The sequence below is a fragment of the Chelmon rostratus genome, chromosome 19 (genome assembly GCF_017976325.1).
Source record: "Chelmon rostratus isolate fCheRos1 chromosome 19, fCheRos1.pri, whole genome shotgun sequence".
Classification (NCBI taxonomy): domain Eukaryota; kingdom Metazoa; phylum Chordata; class Actinopteri; order Chaetodontiformes; family Chaetodontidae; genus Chelmon; species Chelmon rostratus.
Window position 1 is genome coordinate 5219395 of NC_055676.1, and position 7832 is coordinate 5227226.

The 7832-nt window shown below is 41.0% G+C and overlaps 1 long non-coding RNA gene across 1 annotated transcript; it reads left to right on the forward strand.

Annotated features, from left to right (window-relative positions):
- The first annotated feature begins 1377 nt into the window (after positions 1 to 1377).
- On the forward strand, positions 1378 to 3969 carry LOC121623466. The gene is made up of 3 exons (XR_006007827.1): positions 1378 to 2661; positions 3111 to 3148; positions 3387 to 3969. It is a non-coding gene; the product is annotated as an uncharacterized LOC121623466 (long non-coding RNA).
- The last annotated feature ends 3863 nt before the right edge of the window (positions 3970 to 7832 follow it).

Below are 7832 nucleotides of genomic sequence, written 5' to 3' on the forward strand. Positions count from 1 at the left end.
AATGTTTGAGTTGTAAATTAATGCAACGCCACAGCCTTTTTTTGTTGGCAGAGGTGATATGGGAGCACAGAAAATTAGGCGGTGAGGCTCCAAGCAGAGGCAATACATCATTACCAGGTTTCACAGAGTGCAGAAATATTAAAGCCAAGTTTGAGGATTAGATTATGAATTAAAAGTGCTTTATAGCATAGTGGTCTATTGTTAATAAAGACAATTTTAAGACAGGTATAGTTAAACCTTAATGTGAATTAAATTGTACGTGAGCTGTTTGGATAGAATTTTCTCTTTTGGATGAGGGTAGGGATGTAGAACACTTAGTTACCCTGATTCGTCACGAGAGAGTCCATGCCCATTAAATGGATCTGCGACCTTGGGCCTATGTGGCAATATGACTGGGGGGTGCGCAGTTATAGATGGGTTTGGAATGGACTGGCTCAGTTGCATTCAGGGAAAACTTTGAGCATGAGCTTCAGGATGGCTGTGCTGCTTGGCCCAGTATGATGATCTTGCAGGAATCATATTTCCCACTCTTTTCTATAATAGAGGTGGCAACTGCAAAGTCACAATCACATGGCCCGTTCATCAGAATGGCAACAATAATAATAATAAGACCCATATTGAATAAGATAACCATGTTTACAAATACTGGCATTTCCCTTTAATTCAAACCCTTACTGCAACAGTTGTAAATATACAGCACAACACATGCATCATGTTTGTCTTTGGTGTTTAAACTGACAGCTCTCCTGCTAAAAGAGGTGGTTATAAGATGGCTAGCACATGCAGCCATGAAAATATCTAGCTGTTTTGCAGGGTCACAGGGTCTGATTTCATTTTACCCAGCCATTCAGTCCCTCAAGGTGAGAACAAGCCAATCAATGTACCAGCAGCCAGCCTCTATCCCACAGCCTGGAAGCAGCAGGTAAGCAGCGACACAGCCAGCCAGCAGCTGACAGCAAGCCAACAGCCAGTTAGCAGCCACCTGGCCAGCCAGCAGCTGGTGACCAGCCCCGGAACCAGCCAGACATCATCAGACAGCTCCCAATCTGTCAGCCAGGAAGCCAACAGGGAGCCAGCCATACCACAGAAGGTTCACAAGGACGACCTGACGAAGACTGAGGTGAGGAAAAGTTGATCATCATAGCGGCCAGGCGCTTCCAGTCACGGTATGTTTGTCCTGGCTGAGGATGGGATAAACCAGGGATGTTCACGATCTTCATCCGAATCTTTCTTTAGGCACATGTGGTCCCTGCGATATGGGGAAGGAGCAGGATAACAAGCAATAATAAAAAAAAAAAAAACTTTGCCAGTTAAAGAGATCAAGTCAGGTTTACTCGTACACAGGTTCGGAAAGGTCCGACTGTTTAGAATTATGTGATACTGATGTGAAGATTAATGTAATTACTACAGATAGATCAATTATTTTTCTAAACATATAATGTATATTTCGTTAGGCATTTGAATAGATTTTCTCAAACAGAATATCAGCTAAAAAGACAGACAAATTTAACAGCAGGAAGTTTTAATCCTTTGTAGCAAAAATATCTATTCATCAAATTATTCTATTGATTTCACAAGGCAATACTTTATTTTTGAAACAGTGTTTATGATGTTGGTGTTTCCATGGCACCTCACTCTATTGACTTTCCTGACTGGCTAATTTGACAGATGATCTTGTCCCGGGGTGACTTTCTTTCACCGTGCAAAACCAACAAAAGAAGTAAACAAACAGAAAATGGGCTTAATGCATTCCCTCAGCAGGCTACGTTTGAAGAAATTATTTTAATGAGGACCATATCCATAATGGATCCATTAATTCACCGCAAAAAAAAATCCTGCACATGACAAAAAATGTCAAAGCATGGTGATTGAATCCTCCCCTCATTCAAATAGATTATGAGAATATAATTTATGGCCTCAGAGCACCTTCAGGGAATAAGCTTGGATACATGCATCCATCAAGCATTTCCTTGTATGCCTTGAATGCAGCACATGCAGTGTATGGGTAACTTTCTAAATGTGAAATATGCAGCCACAAAGACAAATACAGACAATCAACAAAGCTGGAGCAGGATATTGTCCTGGAGTTGACTAATGTGTGTTTATGGACATGCATATTATCATTATTTTTTGACTGTTGCATATACAGTAGACATGCTTTGATCTTAGTATAAATTATATACCTGTGCAATTTTTTTCTTGTCTTTATTATTATTATAAAACATATTAAAATCCTAATTCACTGCAGTTTCCTGGATATGCCGTTGTCCATTAGTGTCAAATATAATTCACCCTACATCAGAAGCAAGAGCTTTATTTCTAGCCAAGCTAGCTGCATAGCTCTAGGAATGGCAATGCCAGTCATTTGGGTCACCACTTCGGTGTAGACTGAAACATCTCAACAATCACCTCATGGACTTTCTTGCATTTCCTTTCAGATATTCATGGTGTGCAGAGGACGAATCCTACTGACTTTGGCAATCCCTTGACTTTTCCTCGAGGTCGACCACAAGTTTGACATTATCTGCTTTTTTAGGGAAATATTTGAACAATTATGGGATGGATTGCTGTTTCATGTTGCACACAAATCCATGGTGTGTAGAAGATGACTCCGAATGACCTTGGTGATCCTCATGATTGTTCATCTAGTGCCACCAGCAGGTACACATTTCAAGTGGTCTTGGTTTATGACCAACGTATCTTTAAAATCAATAACTCAACAGTACTTCCTGCTAGTTAGTAAATGTTAGCATGGCAACAGTGGGAAACATGATGTCATGCTCACAATATGATAAACTCAAATATCAGTCGCCAAATACCTGCATTCTGGCACTGCTGTTGAGCGACTTATTACGTTTGCTTCACCTTGACTGACTGCTAACGAGTCACTAGCATGACTGCAGACTGTTGTAGACTCTTGAATTTTGTTTTATTTAAAAAGACTGTGGCACATAATAATACAAGTTGTCTCCCCGTTCTTCTCTTCACTCTCTATTAGTGAGGCAGTTTCAGACTTGTTAACATTACAAGATCACCTTATTTGCTTAAAACTGGTGTGATCAATGTCCTTTTGCAACAGGAAATATGCAGTAACTTTTCAATATTTGCAGGCAAAAAGTCCAGGTCACTGATCAACTGATCTGCACAGGTACTGCATTTATGTCTCACTAGAACTGTTAAAAAACAAAAACAATGAAATGAAATGTCCCAGACAAATCTAAATACACATTGCATATTTGTGACCAGTATAAAACACAGCCAGCATTGTTAGATCGTTTCAGACAGCTGAACACCAATGTTGGCAGCTACAATATATCTTTTTCCCATGTTGGTGGCACACAGCGCTCTAACCATCAGTTCCCATCTGCTGATGTTTTATTGGGCAGGTACAATAACAAGACGGCTCCGACGTGGAAGATGTCCACAGATCAGAGACAAGCACTCCAATCTTGTTGGTAATTTTCTCTCACAGCGTAATACTGATACATGACAAAGAGCAGAGTAAGGTGGGGGAAATATAGCCTGCCTACAGCACTGAAGCAGCTCTCTAAATCTCTTTTCATGTACTGCATCCAAGGGTCTGATTTTTCTCTTTGACAATAAAATCCAATCACAAACTAGCCATCTGCTCGCATCTCTGATAAAGTGGGCACTTAACAAAGTTTCAATTTCAGCTCACCTCTGTAGTTAGACAGAATGTCTCTGTAATCATGAGAGAACAGTTTAACTTGGCTGGCTAGTTAAAGGCAAGAAGACATGCAATTAAGTGAAATATGAGAAAATCATTTTGTGAAGGATTTGAGAATAACTGTGCAACATATTTTTATTTCTACATCTTTAAAACAGAAAGTTCATGTCATTTGCCTTACTGTGCTCTAAAATATGTTAACAGGGACATTTTGTTCTGCATTTCATGTGTTGTTTCACATACAGTCTATTATTGCATCGTACAGATTGTCATGATGTCACTATTTACTGTAAATGTTATGGTTTTTTCATACTATAAAAAGAAAGAGAAATGCTCATTTTCAGCTACCAGCATCATTTTGTTGTTGAAACTTCAGACTTGCTGCAACTTGAGACTAATTTCTACCCACCGCTTTTGACAAATTCCCCACATGGCCAATTTGTTTAGTAGTCATTATGGAATGAAAATCTTCAAACATTTCCAAATGCAGCAGCTTCTCTTATGCACAGCCAGATTACAGAATTACTGATTTCTGGGCCACAAAAATCTGAAATGTGTTAAACCGTCTTCGTGCACCAAGCAGCAATTGACATTGGACATCAATACACATTTCTCATCTACACATGTTTCTTGTCAACACACTTGACCAAATGAAGTAACCTACTGTGAGAGATGTCCAAAAGCAACAGATGTCAAGTGGCTACTGTTCTGCCACCTACAAAGAAACATCAAACTGAGTTGTTCTTGACCACATCTAGCAGAGACAAAGCAGACAGGTGCCTTTTATAGAGGCAGAAGGAATTTTAATCTATTATTTGATAAACATGCAAAGAGTAAGGAGCACAGGAATGTGGCACAAGCTAACAAACAAGCTAGTCGAGATGAAATGTCCAGCTGCCCATTTGATGAATCGCGACGCAAGTTGAATTAAGCTCTATTGAATGTTTTCCCTCCCAGCATTTCATAAGGCTGAACATGCACATCCTACAATATGTGTTTCTATAGTGAGGAGTTTGCTTTGTTGAAGTTTGGAGGAGTGAATGTCGGAGGTGCATATTATTCACATGAAGGGGGACACAGATAATGCAGAGCATTGGACAAATGATCAGTGGGGAGTTGAGAGAAAAGTTCCAGTCCACTGAATTTTTGGGGGCGGCTCTTTGATGGATCAGAGGACATCACAGAAACCGAGGGGGAGTCTGTTTACATTGTGTCCGCGTCTGGCCCTGAGCAACGCAGCATGTGAGAGGGGATTCTCACATCTCAATACAAACCAAGCACAGATCTCTTAGCCCTGATGTACATTCATAGTGTTTTCTCCATACTGTGCGATGCCTGCAGTAACAGTGATAAGCCTTCAACTGTCCATTAAAGCTCCTCGTGCTTTTCTAGGGCAGCACTGCAGCACAGGTCTGCTTACAAGGAGGCAAGTGCTTGTTTCTCTAACCTGCATGTACAGGATAGAACAGATGTTCTGTGATGCCCCTCCTCGTGACACGCTTCCTCAGGGTGGCTGGAGACACTAACTTCAGTGGAAACAGTAAGTTATGTGAGAACAAAAGGCTCTCCATGTACGGTCTTGGCAAACCGCAATCTACTTGTGCATTAGATCTGCATATATGTCAACATGACAGAAGCAGTTGAGTAAATTGCCTCACCCTGTCTCAGGTATAAATTCTAGACATTAAGCTTACAGCCCCAAACTACTAACTCTCCACAGCAGCTGTTAGCGCGGCTCAGAGCTGAAATGCTACCACCTCGCTGTCAGGGCTAATCAACCACTAACTGTCGGAAGCAACCGCCTCTGCCAGAATGCTGAGAGGGGCATTGGGTACAGCTAGACAATGACACCTGGAGCAAGCTGCAAATTTCAACAGTCAATTTACTGTTCTCCATTAACGTCTTCAGCGTGAGAGAGTACAGACATTAACAAGTGTCTGAACTTGCACCTTCACTAAATCACTAAGCAACAGGCATGTGCTGAAAGGTATTAAACTCTGAACTCAACAGGCTTCTGAATTATAGAAGGAATCAGATCGGACCATGGCTTCTATTAACTCTAACACACTAAACTGTTTGCTCAGACTATCTTGAAAAATGCATGCAAATATTGTTTTTTAGTAGGTTGTTGAATTAAGCGCCCAAATAAATACATAATATTAGGTGAGTAAGATGTATAGTTATTGAAGAAAAGCAAACTAGGGTATGCTAACTAGCCCTGAGTTAGCTTTAGTTTAGCAGGCTGCTATGCATCTATACACAGCAAACCCCAAAGAAAGCATAACCCCTAAAATTGCAGCCATGAACCATTGGCTCATTGGAAAACAAGACACTGAAAGCATATGCATTGGGAAAAAAAGTGCAACATAAGAGAGGGAAGCAGTATGAGAGGAAAGGAAAAAAAAAACTTGATGAGAGGAATGGAGGGGGGAAGCAAAGGAGAGAGGAAAACTGACAGAGAGCAGAAGAGTGGTGAGAGGAGAATTATAACCACTGTATGTAATTACTGCAATAACAAGCTATTCACCCTGTGTGACCAATTTGTATTGGCCGACGTGACACGGGGGAAGGGCGGTAATTGCTGTCCTAAGAACAATGCAGATTAAAAAAATTGATGAGCCCATCAACTTAGATGACTGCAAAAGTGTGTGTGTGTGTGTTTATTGTGTGTGTGTGAGAGAGAGAGAGCGCCAAAGAATGAGACTGTGTACGCAGAGTGTCAGCAGAAAGGGGGCGCGTGCGTGTTCATAACAAGTTGCGTGGGTGTGTATCGGAAAGTTAAATGGGGTGTGCGTGTTTAGAGTGACAGTGTGGTGGTGTGTACTTTGTGTGTTTGAGTGCTTGTTTGGTAGATGACAGTAAATGACAGCTGCAGGGTTGCACAGGGTCTCAGAGCTTGTTAAAGACTGACCGGGGATAATGGAGTGGGTCTGCTGACTGTTCACTCTGCACACACAAACACACACTTTATAAACACTCAGTGCGTCAGTTTGTATTAGAAAGTTGCAGTGACTTCTACTCCAGTCATCCAGTCATCTTTCCAAAGTTGCTTTATTGTGGCTGATGGGCGCAGGTTTAAACCTTGTTATGTGTGTGTGTGTGTGTGTGTGTGTGTGTGTGTGTGTGCGTGTGTGTGTGTGTGTGTGTGTGTGTGTGTGTGTATGTCTGTGTTTAGGGTAAAGACTTGGTTTAAGAGCTAAGGGTAGAACTGGGTTTGGGTTACCCTAAACTTTTAATCATATAAAGAGATACATAAGCTGCGATATCAAACAATGAGGATGGTTGGTCCACTACTTTGGTCCAGAAATATCTTCATAACTGCTGGATCGATTGCCACAATATTTTCTATATACTCTTTATGCATTTTCTTTTAATACCACTAGAAGATTGACATAAAATACCCAGATTTCCATCCATGCCCCCCACCAAATACCTGCAAAAATAATGGCATCCCCATCAACCTCAGCTGCACTTTGTTTAGTGCTAATGAGCAAATGATAGCATGCTAATACACTAACATGGTGCATATGGTAGACATTGTACCTGCTAAGCATCAACATGCTAGCTTCATCATTGTGGGCATGTTAGCATGCCCAACTTAGCATTAGCTCAAAATCAGCGCTGCACAGGCTCACAGAGCCGCTAGCACGGCCTTGTTAAACCAACTATCTCCACCAGATAAAGGCAGCAATGGCTTGTTGTTGACTGAAAATACAGTAATTGGAGGTGTAGACGGATACTGTAGATTCATGATCACGTGTGAGGTGCAGTGCTCGGTGTTTACATCTTATGTGTCTTGTCTAAATGAAAAGGCTTGTTTAGTAAAAGTCTCCTTGAGGAATAAAACAAATCATCCGAGAATATGAAACGTGCCATTACTGAAAACATTCCTTATACCATGTGCTGTAAATATGCATATAAATATGTATGGAGATGTCAGTACACTGATTTATCTCTTTCATTTTCCCTAAAGTCTGCGGTCATTTTCCCCACATGTGTCAGTTTGGGCATGTGAATCTGTCTCTGTGCATATGTGTGTGCCCCATCTACACAAATGTGGCCATGTTAGGTGTGTGTGTGTGTGTGTGTGTATGTGTGTGTAAGAATGTGTGTGCAAAAGAGCGATGGTGAGTAAATTTAATTT